This window comes from Phyllostomus discolor, chromosome 2, assembly GCF_004126475.2.
Source record: "Phyllostomus discolor isolate MPI-MPIP mPhyDis1 chromosome 2, mPhyDis1.pri.v3, whole genome shotgun sequence".
In the NCBI taxonomy this organism is placed as follows: Eukaryota; Metazoa; Chordata; class Mammalia; order Chiroptera; family Phyllostomidae; genus Phyllostomus; species Phyllostomus discolor.
Genome location: NC_040904.2, coordinates 161419046 through 161434587, shown reverse-complemented (window position 1 = coordinate 161434587; position 15542 = coordinate 161419046). Strand labels below are relative to the sequence as shown.

The 15542-nt window shown below is 40.8% G+C and overlaps 1 protein-coding gene across 2 annotated transcripts in view; it reads right to left on the bottom strand.

The window, feature by feature from the left end:
• Positions 1 to 15542, bottom strand: part of LOC114513569 (SAP domain containing ribonucleoprotein) — a 52859-nt gene that overhangs the window by 10148 nt on the left and 27169 nt on the right. The window lies entirely within an intron of this gene.

Genomic DNA, 15542 nt, shown 5'->3' with positions numbered 1-15542 from the left:
GTTATCAAAGAAACTATACTGGCCCATAGTGAGGGTGGATATATGTGTGGAATAGAGGGTCTCTTGAGATGTATGAGAGGAAAGATTCTTTGTCAGGAGTGCCAAGTTCAGGGAAAGGGTTGGGGTGGGGAGAGATGAGACACCCTAGGGGCCTACCCGAGTTTAGATGTTAACCAATTCTAGGGCTGCGCTTTTAATTACTGGCAGTAAAGTGTGAAGGGAAGGTGGAAAATGAAAAAAATCTGTTAAAGTGGGATAGATAAAATGGCAGGTTTTAGGTTCTGATGGGAATATGTATGACACTTTTACAATGAAAGTAGCTTAGTCTTTAAAACAGCTCTAGGAGAATGGCCAGCTTCAATTCTAATTCAGTGAGTTGAAACATTGTCTCCAGTTACAGGGCAGGCATCATGAGTCTCTTGGATGCTTGGAAAGGTGCAGAGCATCTCTCTCTTAGCTGGTTCCTTGACTCACCTTATTTCAAAATCATTTCAAACTACTCAAGAGTTCTTTTGGCTTGAGAAACATGTTTATTTTCTCCCTTTTGCTGCACTTGCCTTCTAGTGAGTATGAAAGGAGCTAAGAAAGGTTGGTGGTCATGAAGGACTGAAAAATCCTACATATGAGTTACCACTTAATTATATTCTACTAATAACTAGAACAGAATATAGCCTACATAGTTTTTCTGCAACCATCATCAAATCCATAGTGGCTGCATAATTAATATAATCTAAATTACTATAAAACATCATGCCAGGTTTTAGAAAAAAAGTATCGTCAACTTTAATAATCATAAATTAATATATTATAGCCACTAAGATTTGAGTGCTTACTATGTGCCAGGTACTACATGTTCTTTACAGGCAGTATCTCATTTACTTCTTACAGCAATCTTAAAAACAGTAGGTACTATAACATACATAGTGGAGAGACACTATGACTAAATTCATTTAATAGACAAGAAAACAGGCTGAGAGATTACGTAATTTGCCCAAAGTTTCACAAATAGTCTTACAGTGTAAATGGGAGAGGCAGGAATGGAACTCAGGGCATTTTAGCCACTTTCCTAACTTAACCACCTCAGGTATCTTGCATAGGCATTTCTTTACAACAATGGTAGCAGAGTGGAAGAAGTGCTTAATTCCCATGGGGTAAGGATTAGTACCACCCTTAGATAAAAGTAGTTGTGAACTACTTCAATGACTTCCATTTCACTCAAATAAATTGAGTCAATGATAGGATCCTTTCCCCTTTCTATCATACCAAATGCCTCCACTTTATAACTAACTATGCAGGGATCTAAGGAAGGGACTGTCATTAGTCATCTTACACTAAAGATTTTTCTCAACCAAATTTGTTTCTAATTTTGGCTTACTGATTATTCAATCTACTGAACTGCAATAAAAAATTAAGAGGGTTTCCAATGAACACAGACCTCACTACATTTTTCCTTACCTAAGTTAGCAGGAAAAGTTTTGTCTACCACCACTAACGTAAAAGTGAATAAGGGATATAAATGGAAATTTCAAAACAAAAGCCTCTACAGAATATTCTTTTTAAAAAAAAAAAAAGATTTTATTTATTTATTTTTAGAGAGGGAAGGGAGGGAGATAGAGACAGAGACAGAGATAGAGACAGAAACATCAATGTGCGGTTGCTGGGGGTCATGGCCTGCAACCCAGGCATGTACCCTGACTGGGAATTGAACCTGAGACACTTTGGTTGGCAGCCCGCACTCAATCCACTGAGCTATGCCAGCCAGGTAGAATATTCTTGATAAAGTATCTCTACTTCACTAAGTCTCCAGGACAAGGTGGAGTTTTAAGGGAAATGAAAAGAATGTTCCATCCTCTTCTTGGGGAGAGGCAGGACTATAACCATACCTTGCTAAACTACCACACTACGTACTTTCTTTCATTTAATTCAATGCTAGGGGTACTTCAGTAAATTCAAATTACAGAGAGGGTGATGCTACCTGAAACCCAGCCATTCTCAGCACAAACCCTGGGGCCACTCCTCACAAATCTATATTCAGAATGTGTGGAACAACCTTTATTCTGGTTTCCTATTTTGCTAGATCCAGAAATGAGAATTTTGATTTCTAAATTAAATTTCCTGTGTTTCCTTTTGAGCTCAAAGGTAAGGCAAAATCAAGGGAGGAAAAAGAATGGAGGGAGCGGAGAATATACTTCTCTAGCCACTAGGGAAAGTATAAGAGGTTTCTCTATGAGCTTCCTTTTTTTCTTTTTTTTAAATCCTCACCCGAGGATATATTTATTGATTTTTTTTGAGAGAAAGGAAGGGAAGGAGAGAGAAACATCAATCGACTGCCTCCCGTACATGCCCTAACCAGGACTGAACCCGCTACCTAGGTATCTGCCCTGACTAGGGATTGAATCCTCAACGTTTTGGTGCACAGGACGACACTCCAACCAAATGAGCCAGCTTGGCCAGGCCATGAGCTTCCCTTTTAATCAGACTGTTGGTGCCTCTCCTGGAGATTCAGGCAGAGCATCTGCTCCAAATCTACCAGAGGTTCTAGGGGAAAACCAAAAACAATACAGATCCCACTTCCCACTCCCTATAAACAGCCTGTCCACTCCTCTCCTGCAGAGACCAGTGAGGGTTTATTTTGTGCATGCCTGTTCTTCCCTCACTACCCAGTGCCCCTCAACTTCCCTCCTAAAGCCTCTTTCCTTCTTGCCCTGCAGGGAAAGTGCACAACAGGCCCGGTAAATCAACACAGTTCTAATGACTTCCCTCACTTGACCCTTCTAGCGTGAAGGTGTCGCATGGAAACAAATGTACAATAAACTTCACTCCATCTTTAGCTCCTTGCTGACAGGCTTTGATTCATGGGATGGTGAGACCCATCTAAGGGAAATTATCTTGATCAAAATGCATCTCTCTCTGCATTCATCAGGCCAATGCTCCCTTAGGCCATGCTCAAGTGCACAAACGGGGTTATGCCTCTGCAGGCAGCACTGACCCCTTTAGCTCAAGTGTCATATGCATTTGCAAACCTTTCTCTTCCTCACCCCTCTCCCCACTTCCCTCCTGCAAACCCTCAACCACTAACAAATCTTTATTCTTCCCATGCATGGTCTGTGTCAGAAGAATAATGCTGGAATCTGAAGTGTCCTTATTTCCTATTAAGTGAAAATTCCTAAAAACATACAACTTGTATCCAAAATCACAGGAGAAAACTGTCCTGACTGACTAAACACAGGCACTGGATGTTCAGATTAATCCATATAGTTTTCTCCCATCCTGTCACTCAAAAATTAAACAGCAAGCCAAGGGACTAACATCAATAATTTCAGCATATATAATAATACTATTTCTCCAAAACTGCCTTTTATCCCTAAAAGCTCATTAATAAAAATGAAAAAGGGAATGTGCAAAAGAGGGGAGAGCCCACATATAAGCACAGGACAGAAAGCATGATCCATATTCAATAAAGTCAAATACCCCCATGAATCACTATTGCTGTATTTTCTACCATGGAATGAGATAGTTCCAAACTAAACCCTTCAGAAGACATCTTCCAACTTTTTGGAATTCACTTTTCTCTCCTTGTTCCCCTTTCATATTTGCAAAATCCTCAGGCAATTTAAAATAATTGCAAAGAAAATAATACCTACTCAGGGAAAAGACTGAGAAATTCCCGGCAAGGATACAAATTATATGTATGAATATGCTCAGTACACAGGAACTATCTATCATAAGGGCCACAGGTGGCAAACACAAGGCCCAAGGGCTGAATCTGACCCTCCACCTTGTTTTATCCCGCTCAGTACTTTGTTTCCACCCTGCGGCAGTGCCAAGCTCTTGCTTAACTGTTAAGAACAGTTACATTTATATACTCCTAACATTACATTTGGCACTTTGAAGGCAACCTCGAGGCTGAAGTGGCCCCCAGTGAAACTGAGTTTGACACCCTTGATATAGACATTCATTAAATATTAGATATTATTTTTACTACAACATTCTTCCTAGTCCTTGAAACAAAGTCTGAGACTACCAACAATCTGCAGCTGACAATGCCATACATTCTTCCTCTACATTTGAAGTGAACTCACCAAAAGTTGGTAAGAATCACCTAGCTGGCGTAGCTCAGTGGATTGAGCACGGGCTGCGAACCAGGCATCGCAGGTTCGATTCAGTCAGGGCACATGCCTAGGTTGCAGGCCATGGCCCCCAGCAACTGCACATTGATGTGTCTCTGTTTCTCTCCCTCTCCCCACCCTTCCCTCTCTAAAAATAAATAAATAAAATCTTTAAAAAAAAAAGTTGGTAAGAATCAGACCCATTACCAAGGTAACAAGGAAATGCCCTTTAGCTACAAGGCAAATGAGTATAGGACAAATGACCCCATTTAATGTTCAAGTGTGGCAGAATAGTAACTGGACAAAACCAGTCTTCTCCACCAAGTGCTATTAACCATCTTCTCCTTCTGAACCCTAAAAAATCTATGTTGCCAGGCTTTACTGATTTCATCATCCCTAATAATTAATGATTAAAAAAAGATATCTATATAAGGAAATATCCAAGGGAACTGAGCCAGGATTCAATCTCGAACTCTGTGGACCCAACCCCAGGTACTCTCTATCTAAAGGCATCTGAGGAATGGCTTTCACTAAATTTACCAGACATCAGTTTCTACCAACACTTCCAAGGACACTGAAACGGTAAAACTAGTTCACTCACCCACTAGTCATTCAAATATCAACTGAGTGTCTATTTTTGGTCAGGTACTGTATGGCACTGGAAATAGAGAAATGAATAAAACAAAGATCCTTAACCTCATGGGGCTTATAAATTCAAAACTGAGTTACGTCAAGATGTGTGTGTCATTGTCCATTACAGCACTGCATTATGAGGACCCATGGGAAGATTTTCTTTCTGATCCCCAGACCCAAAATAATTATGAAATAATTATGTTTTTGCTCAGTAATTTGTTATTCCTTAACCCCTGAACCCTGTGAATAAACTGTAAAAAGTACAACTGTTCTTTCCTTTTTTACTATTATAAACTTTGAAGCCAAATGTGTGGCCTCTCTTTGGCAAGTGATTTTTGAAAAGAAAAATTTTTAAAGGTTCTTTATTTATTTTTATTTTTAGAGAAAGGGGGAGGGAGGGGAAAAAGAGGGGGAGAGAAACATCAATATGTGGTTGCCTCACATGTGCCCCACACAGGGGACCTGGCCTGCAACCCAGGCATGTGCCCTGACTGGGAATTGAACAGCAACCATTTGGTTCGCAAGCCAGCACTCAATCCACTGAGCCACACCAGCCAGGGCAATTTTGTTTGTTTGTTTGTTTGTTTGTTTGTTTGTTTTTTAATATATTTTATTGATTATGCTATTACAGTTGTCCCATTTCCCCCCTTATCTCCCCTCCACCCTGTACCCCCCTCCCACCCACGTTTCCCCCTTTAGTTCATGTCCATGTGTCATACTTATGAGTTCTTTAGTTTCTACATTTCCCGTACTATTCTTGCCCTCCCCCTATCTATTTTCAACCTACATTCTATGCTACTTATTCTCTATACCTTTTCCCCCTCTCTCCTCCTCCCACCCCCCTGCTGCTAACCCTCCATTTCTGTGGTTCTGTTCCTGTTCTAATTGTTTACTTAGTTTCTTTTGGTTTTGCTTTAGGTGTGGTTGTTAATATTTGTGAGTTTGCTGTCCTTTTACTATACATGTCTTTTCTTTATCTTCTTTTCTTAGATAAGTCCCTTTAGCATTTCATAAAATAAGGGCTTGGTGATGATGAACTCCTTTAACTTGACCTTATCTGAGAAGCACTTTATCTGCCCTTCCATTCTAAATGAGAGCTTTGCTGGATAGAACAATCTGGGATGTAGGTCCTTGTCTTCCATGACTTGGAATATTTCTTTCCAGCCCCTTCTTGCCTGTAAGGTCTCTTTGGAGAAATCAGCTGACAGTCTGATGGGAACTCCTTTGTAGGTGACTGTCCCCTTACCTCTTGCTGCTTCTAGGATTCTCTCCTTCGTTTTTACCTTGGCTAATGTAATTATGATGTGCCTTGGTGTGTTTCTTCTTGGGTCCAACTTCTTTGGGGCTCTCTGAGCTTCTTGGATTTCTTGGAATACTGTTCCCTTTGCCAGATTGGGGAAGTTCTCCTTTATTATTTGTTCAAATACGTGCTCAATCTGTTGTTTTTCCCCTTCCCATTCTGGTACCCCTATAATTCGGATATTGGAACGTTTAAAGGTGTCTTGGATGCTCTTAATCTTTTCCTCAATTTTTTGAATTCTTATTTCATCATGCTTCCCTGCTTGGTTGATTCTATCTTCCTTCTGGTCCACTGTATTGTTTTGAGACTCATATTCCTTCCTTTCACTATTGGCTCTCCTCCGCGTGTCTTCCTGCATCTGTTTTATGGTAATCTGCATTCTTTCATCTAAATTTCGTCCAAAATCAACCAGTTCCGTGAGCTTTCTGATCACCAGTGTTTTGAACTGTGCATCTGATAAATTGGCTATTTCTTGGTCGCTCAAAAGGATGAGTCCTGGGGGACTGATCTGCTCTGTTGAAAACATATTTTTTTTTCCCCTGTCTCTCCTTTTTTTTTTTTTTTCCGGTCTGGTTGCTCTTGTTACGGTGGGGGACAGAGCCTTAGGTGCTCACCGGGGCTGGGCACCCCAGTTGCTAGATTGTGATGTTATATGTGGGGGCGGAGTGGGAGCGGGGACGGGAGAAAACAATGGCGGTAGTTCCGTTCCCCTGGACTCAGACCCTTCTCTGGGCTTCTGGGCCGCGAGTTCTGCCCTGGTCCACAATCGCTACCCCTCTGGGTCTGCCAGCCGCAGCTTGCGTACTCAGGGATCACCGCTGGCTTCTTGCGCCCCCGGATGGCTTTTGCGCCGATTTCGCGCCAAACCTTCCCCCGACCTCCGCGCACCGCCGACCCAAGCCAGCCCCGTGCCTGCCCGGCTCGTCTTCTCCTACCCGTCCGGATGAACGCGTCTACTTCAACTTCTTGGCTGCCCGACTTCCATTCAGATAAATCCTCTGCCGGATCTGGGTGTTATTCTGATAGTAAATTATTGTTGTAAATTATTGGTTTTCTAATCTTGGTTGTATGAGGAGGTACGGTGCGTCCACCTATTCCTCCATCTTGCCGGAAGTCCGAAAACAATTTTTGAAAATATTCCTATTATAAAAGAGAGGCCAGGGTACTCCATTGAAAGAGAAACATGAGATCCAGAGATAGAAATCCAACACCCAGATCCCAAAGTAGCAGCTCAGAAGACAAAATGAAGTGCAGTTAGTGAGACAGTTGCTGCTATACCTTTAAGAACATATTCTTCTCTAAATACAATGAAATTAATTTTAAAATACCTTAATGCCCCAAAAAGGAAAAGGAGAGGGGAAGGAGGTACTTACTAGGTTATAGCTAGAAATTTGTATTTTATTTTATTTTTTTTAAGATTTTATTTATTTTTAGAGAGGGGAAGGGAGGGAGAAAGAGAGAGCGAGAGAAACATCAATGTTTGGTTGCCTCTCAAGTGGCCCCCACTGGGGACCTGGCCTGAGACCCAAGCACGTGCCCTGACTGGGAATCAAACCTTCAACCCTTCGGTTCACAGCCCACACTCAATCCACTGAGCTATGTCAGCCAGGGCTAGAAAATTTTAAATTAAAGGCTCTTGTCAATGGTTTCCTTGGCATATATAATATAGCCAGGAATTAAGTCCCAAATGGAAGATCAACCGCAATAAATGGCAGTCTGGGTATCATAGATGCTTTTTCTAAAGCGACTGCCTCTTTTTATGGCCAAAAGTGCCGAGGCTAAGCTCTCTACCCAAAATTGATTTCTGCCTTTGTTATCTTCCAAACCAAATTTGTCTTCACGATTCAAATTCAAGAGAACATTAAAAAACAAACAAACAAACAAACAAACAAACAAAACCTTACTAATTTTATCCTGAATACAATAGTTGCTACTATTCCAAACTTAGTTAGTTCTAGGGTTACCAGCTCTGCCAAAAGGAGTCCACTTTGATTTAATTAGCAATAGCACACCATGGACTGCCTGTGTGTTGAAAGCATTCACTTTCTTCAGTCTTATTACCAGTGCCACTCTGGATCATAAAAAGAAATGAAAAGAAACAAAACAGTGACCTAAATGTAACCTGGGCTTATTTAGGGAATTTGAACTCAGTAATTCTCAAAACACAAAGCAAGAGTATTTCTGAATTCAAGTAAGAGACATACTCACTATTGTTAGAGGAGACCAAAAGCATTAACCAAGCCAGGCATTTTTCCTCGTCAGTGCTACAAGCGCACTCACTTAAATCATGCACAGGAAACAGAAATATCAATCTAAACAATTCAGTAAGAGCCCTGGCTGGTGTAGCTCAGTGGATTGAGTGTGGGCTGCAACCCAAGGGTCACCAGTTCGATTCCCAGTCAGGGCACATGCCTGGGTCGCAGGCCAGGTCCCCAGCGGGGGGCCATGTGAGAGGCAACCACACACTGATGTTTCTCTCCCTCTCTTCCCCGCTCTTTAAAAATAAATAAATAAAATCTTAAAAAAAATTCAGCCAGAGATATCTTTACAAGTAGGAAGGAGCTTCAGGGAAGCTCGGGTACTGCTGTGAGTTGGAGCTGGCCATTCTCCTATAGCTGTTTTTTTTAAAAATACTTTATTTATTTATTTATTATGGGGGGGGGGGGCAGACAAAGAAAGGGAGAGAAACGAAGTGTGAGGGAATGGACCAATGAGTGAGAATGGGATCAGTTGCCTCTCACATGCCCCCAACTGGGGACCTGGCCTGCAACCCAGGCCCTGGCGATGACTGGGAATCAAACCAGCAATCTTTTGGTCCACAGGCCAGGGCATAATCCACTGAGCCACACCAGCCAGGGCATTCTCCTATAGCTGTTTTAATGACTGAGTTACTGTTCACATCCAACCATGTTCTATGTAAAAGTATATGTAAAACTATGTATAATACATTCCCAGCAGGACCTAAATCCTGCCACTTTATTTATCCCACTGTAACAGTTATTTCAGAACTCTCTTCCCTGGAGTGATGAAAAACAGGCTAATAGGGGCCTAAAATGGTCACATTTTGCAAACATTAACAAACTGCCCCCTTTTGTAAATGAATTACAATACTATGTTAATAGTTCTCAGGTCAGTCTGATTTTTCAAGGGAATGTAAGGCAAGAGTGAGGCAAAAAGAAAAGAGGGACCCTTACGGTCATACCCTGACTTTCATTGCCATGTGACCGAGGGCGAGATGAAAAGCAGAGCCTGGGGGCTTTCAGGCGATGGTAGATTAATAATGACATGGCCTTGACTTCCCAGAGGTAAAGGTTATGAAACACTCCAGGGTAAGTGGGCTTCCAATTTCATACTCTAAGGGTGAATGACAACAACCAATGGTTTTTCTCTCAGAAACACTTCAATGCTTAAACATACAGCTGTCACCTCCCTGCCCCAGTTTCTGAAATTCATCTGTACATGTTTACTCTTGAACCTTATGCCCGCCAGACCACAAAACATGGGGTGGTCCTAAAAACCAATTGTACAGAGCCTAAAGGAGGACTAAAGGTGAAGGACTGGACCAACAGAGGATATACCATCTTAGCACATACATAGTGAAGAAACATTCCAACACTCCCCCTCACATACATATAATGCACTTCCCAAAACAACTATCTTACTTTCAACAATCTTTCAACTCTGAGATAAAAATCAACTTTCTAGGGCCAGAAGGGTATCAGGAACTTCAAAACTAAATCAGAGTAAGATACCACCGGGAACTGTATCTCCTACCTTCACAGGATATGAAGCTTCCAAACACAGTCAGCTCAGAACTAAAGACCCTTCAGAATCACTAGCTCCTATTACTTTTCCTTCCTCTTGTCCAAATCAAGCTCTTTCCCCAACCCCCACTCCTCTCCAACCCCAGAGGAGGTCGTCTCGGTCTTGCTCTAACTGATTGTAGGACAAAGCAAGGCAGGTGGAGGAAATGAAGGCTTCACACTTGAGACCCCCGGAAACTAAGTTTCTATTAAAGTCCCCACCTCCCTCCCTTAAAAGCCAGAAGGCTGTAGCTTTTAAGGATAAGCGATGCAAAGCTTGAAAGAAATGTCAAGAAAGCTAAAAATTTCTGAAGGGAGATAAATGCTATCTTGGCCAAAAAATACAGAGAATGAAGGATGACAGTTACCTAAGAATTCACAAATTTAAAACAAGCATTAGGAAAATGTATCCTTTTTAACTACAATATTTTAAAATGCAGATTTCTGGCTTCATCCTATTCAATAAACCTGAACCTCAAAAGGAAGAGCTTAGGGAGCTCAACTTCAAAAAGTGTCCCCTGGTTAATCTTACAGACAGTTACAGTCAGTAAGAACTGCAAACAGCTTTGAGAAAGTAGGGTCAAAAATTTTTTTTTTTTTATTTTCTCACCAAGTCCAAAGAAGGCTGCTACTACATTCCAATCCCCCCATCCCCCAAAAGCACTAGGGGCCTTCCAAAAAAAGTTTAAGATTCCTGCTAAGAGGATATCTCAGCTGCAGGGATATGAAAAGAAAAAAAGAAAAAAAAAAAGGAAGAAATCACAGCTAGCTCTAAGGAGCACACCTGTCTCACTGCCTTCCTAGAATTCAAATACAGGAACAGAAAGACCCTTGTTAATCAGAGGGGTTCAATAAAGGAAGAACATGCCAAAACAAGATCAGGGAACACTTCAGATATGTGGGGAAAAGAGGGAGGCAACTAGGTTCAAACACATACTTTTTTCCTACAGAACTAATACAGAGTAAGAGAGAGAATGTCAATAAAGTGGAGAACAGATTTTTAAGGCTTATGTGTTTTGCTTGTTCATTCAGAGCTCTAAAGAGAGTTATCATATAAAACCTCTCATCCTATGGCTCTATTCATTTCTAGTTTCCTTTCCTACTCAACCATATCATATCTAAACACAAGCATAATAGTGAAAATTCTTAACTGCTTTCTCTACCTTAACTCAGTAAACTCCTCACTCAATAAATACTTTCCAAAATCCAGGCACAAAGCACTTCAAACATAATCTCCTCAATAATATTCACTGCTATGGACTTAAAAGATTCAATATTTGATATGAACTACAAATGTGGAACACGCTGAAAATACATTTCTATTTCTGTCCTAAGAATCTGCTCTGGGGATAAGAAAGTAAGATTTGGTTAAAATATTATTTCTTGAAAATGTGAGAAAAGAGTAGCAAAGGAACAGGAGGGGGGAAAAGGCATTAATATTTTCTAAATCTTAAAAGGACCTCCGATTTTATTAAACACAGGCCCTTTGCTAGTTTTGCTAGTGGGGACCAAGTATCCCCCTATAAAATATCTCCCAATCTAACATGCTTCACCCCCATCTCCACCTCTAAAAGACTATAGAATTTTTTTCTGAGCAGCTTCAACTATCAGGCATGAAAAGCAACTTTGCTATTTTGGTGAGTACATAAAGAAAATGAACTATCATGTAATTATTAAACCTTTATTGATTGAACCCTTATGCATTTTTTTAAAATAAAATATTACCTCTCCTAATCAGTGTCAGCCCAAACAATTCAAGTGTTAACATCTCAAGTATTAAAATACATCTTAGCCCTGGCTGTTGTGGCTCAGTGCGTTGGGCACCAGCCTGTGAACCAAAAGGTCCCCAGTTCATGTCCCAGGCACATGTTTGGGTTGCAGGCCAGGTCCCCAGCTGGGGGTGTGTGAGAGGTAACCAATCGATGCTTCCCTTACACACAGATGTTTCTTTCCCATCCTTTCTCCCTTCTTTCCCCCTCTCTGAAAATAAATAAAACCTTTAAAAAAATTCTTAAACATTCCTGTATTGGTACAGCTCTCACATCATGAGAAACCTTTGGAACACCAAAATTCTCCCCTCCCAGCAAAAAATAACACACACACATACTAAACAAACAAACAAAAAACACAAAAAGCCCACACTTTTCCCTCCCATACAGATTTTGAAGGATGGACAGACAGACTTGGATTCAGGTAGTTGGCTCACATTTCAGCATAGCCAAGAAAAGTGTCTGGTAGCAATCAGACAGGTACTGGTCACTCCAAAATTAGACATACGGATCATATATAATGTGTTTACAGGTGGGTTTTAACAATTATTCATCTTATGTACTAAAGAGTAGTGCTTAAACCCCCCCCCCCCCCACACACACAAAACTGACACTCAAAAGTATAATCCCACCCCATGAGCTTGGCTAGCCAAAAACAACCAAAAGTATTTAAAAGTAAAACAGACTCAACAAAATCCAGCATTCCCCTCCTTTTCCAGGCTATGTTTACTCTTGGGGCAAAGACTACAGGGGGACCACAGAGAGGCATAAAACTTGTTTTTTATCAAAGCCATCAGTTCTGACATATTTGAAGGAGGAATTCAAAGACATTAGTAGGGTTGGTATATCAAGCAGGGGAGACAGGAAAGAGAGTTTACCTGACTATAAACTTTCTTACCCACTAGTTATTTGGGTTCAAACTCAATGAATGAAATCAGAAAGGGAAAAATCAAATGAAAAGGTATGTACCTTAGGAAGTATAAACCCTTTATCACAAACTTCTCAAAGTTCCAATTTATAGTAGAGGGCAAAACACCAGCCATAAAAGCTAACACAGCATCAAAAATTTAATCTTGCTTCCCCGATTTTTAAAGATTTTCCTCTTGAAGTGTGCAATTTATATTCCAAATAATTCATGCCCAATTTTCCCTCATACCCAGCTAGGTAAAAAGTGTGTGTTTGAAAGTTAGGGGGGAAAAAAAAAGCTAAGGCATAGTGGGAGTAGAAGTTGTTGAGCAAAGAAAAACCTGACTCCTACTTCTCTAGATAAAATTAGAATACATTCTCAAGAAGAGAGAAAAATTCCATTCTGCCTCTTTGCTGTTCCAAATTCCTATGGCCAAGTGGTTCAACAGCAGTTGAATGGCACACATAATGACATCATTGATTGGAACCATAATAGAAGGGAGTGAGAAGAGCAGGTGGGGGGGGGGAGTGGGAAGGGAGGGAAGTGAAGATGTATTTGTGTTACAGACAAAAGACAAGTTCTGTTCCTCAGCAGGAACAAATGGAGAACCAGATGAGGGTATAAACTGAGGTCAGAGAGTTTTCCCTATTGTTTCCTCTTTAAACAGTTCCTTCACCACTCCCTAAAGCTTTGTTCCAATGTTTGGGTGGATTAACAGCAGTATAAGAAATGCCAAATATTTATTTCCAAATTATGAATTAGAGGGGGATGTAAAGGACTGATTAAATTTTTTTTAAAGATTTTTATTTATTTATTTATTTTTTAGGGAGAGAAGGGGGGAGAGAGAGAGAGACAGAGACATCAATGTGCAGTTGCTGGGGGTTATGGCCTGCAACCCAGGAATGTACCCTGGTTGGGGATCAAACCTGGGACACTTTGGTTCCCAGCCCGTGCTCAATCCACTGAGCTACGCCAGCCAGGGCGGACTGATTAAATTTGGTTTGGCCCTAAAATGCTCCAAAAATCGCTGAAGACTAAGTGGGGTTGGGTCTTGGGTTTTTCTTGAAACTCATCCTTTCTCATAACCACTCTCAACTGCTGTCTCTATCTCCCATAAATATAACCCACTCTTACCTTTTCTTATTGGTTAGTAGAATTTAAAAGAACACAGTTTTTCAAACAGAGAAATCATTTTGGGAAAAATGACAACCTAGGATGAAGGGGGGGGAGGTGTATTTCCCCAAAAGCCCTTGAGATCAATGAAATGTAATGACTAAAAGGATCACACTGAAGATTTTTCCATCTACAATCCCACACTCTGCATTTTTCTTGGGTTTTGCTTTTTTTGGGCTTAACAGACATTTATTTTCTTATGGTTCTGTAGGCTGAAAGTCTGAGATCAGTGTGCCAGTATGATTGGTGTTTGCTGAGGGCTCTCTTTCTGTTTTGTAGTCAGCCACTTCTCATTGTGTCAAGCGCATTTCCTTGGTGCATGCATGTGGAGAGACAGAGAGTATGGGAAAGCATGTACGCAAGCGAGCTTTCTTGGTCTTATAGGGTCCTATGAGAAACGGAAACAGAGAAGTTACATGTTGCACTTGCTCTAGGTATAGTTGCTTGAGTATATTTGGATGAATATAAGAACCCAAACCTACTCAGCAGGCTACTTTCCTAACTTACCCTGAGATCTGTATCTTCTACCACTACCCCTTTAAAAAATATTCTATAGAACACCTTGCCATAGCTTATGGTTTCCTCTGTGTTCTTACAGTTCCATGCTGGCAATGTCCTATTCATGGCCCCACAGCTCTCCCTTTGGAAGAGCTTTGTATACCCATGGATAAACTCTCTAATAATTCCCAATTATAGGTTCTCTGGGAAGGCTGATAAACTTCCTTCTCTCCACATCTCAATGGCTTATCTGTATTCCAAAGCCCAATGCTGGAGGGGAGAAACAAACAAGTATTTCAAACAAGATGGTGGAAGGGAATCTAGATATAATCAAATGGGCCTTCCAGAAGAGAGTGACTGGAGACCAGCCCACCACCAGTTAGCCACAATGAAATCTGTATGCTAGGAGACACTGGTACCTTCCTGTGTTTGGAACTGACTCTTTGTCCCAGCTTCCTCTTTGATATCTTAACCTATTTTAGCGACAAGCTCCTCAAAAACAAAGCAGGTCTAATTTCTCTCTCACTCTGAAGAGATTTATCTCCAATCAGTGGGTGAGCAAAAATATACAATTATATGAAAGGCTCATGAAACTAATCACTGCAGCTACCCAAGAACCCTCTAGTTACCAGTCTCATCAACAAGAAGATGGCCACTGGAGGGGTAGTTTGTTTTCAATTTTTATATTCTGACACTATATAACTTAAGACCACATTATCAGGGAAGAAACTGGCAAAAATCACAAACCTGGGAAAAGCAGCCTTCAGGGTTTATAAGCCTTAAGATAAATTATTAGCACAGTTAGCTATATGAAGAGCTATGAGTAAGGAAAACCCAGTTAATACTATAGTAGAGAAAGATGTATTAAGATTAACAGGGATACAAGGTGCTTATATTTTCTTTTGCTATTAATAAATAAGTAGTAACACATGCTCCTCACATTCCCAGGATGGGAGAAGAGTATATAAACCACATTCCAGTTTTCTGCTTAGTGGCTGGGTTTGTTGGTTTGTTTTTAAATACTTGCCTAGCTGGATTTCCTATAACTTCCTAAAGTATCAAGTTTCACTTTCCCAAATGTGCCAATATTTGAAAACAAAATAAAATAAAAAACAAATTCAAATTAGCTACTTCAGTGAGCACTGTAACCCTAGACCCAGACTTAAGTTTTTACCAAAACTAATGTCCTATGACCAATATATGTTAACTGATCTGGCCTCCCATCTATTCCCTCTACCCATTCCCTCTCACTCCTTTCACAGATCCTGTCCAACACCAACAGGACTTACAACACTCTTTCTCTTGGGAGGCATGGAAAAGTTCAGGGGGTAGGGGTGGGGGGGAAATAGT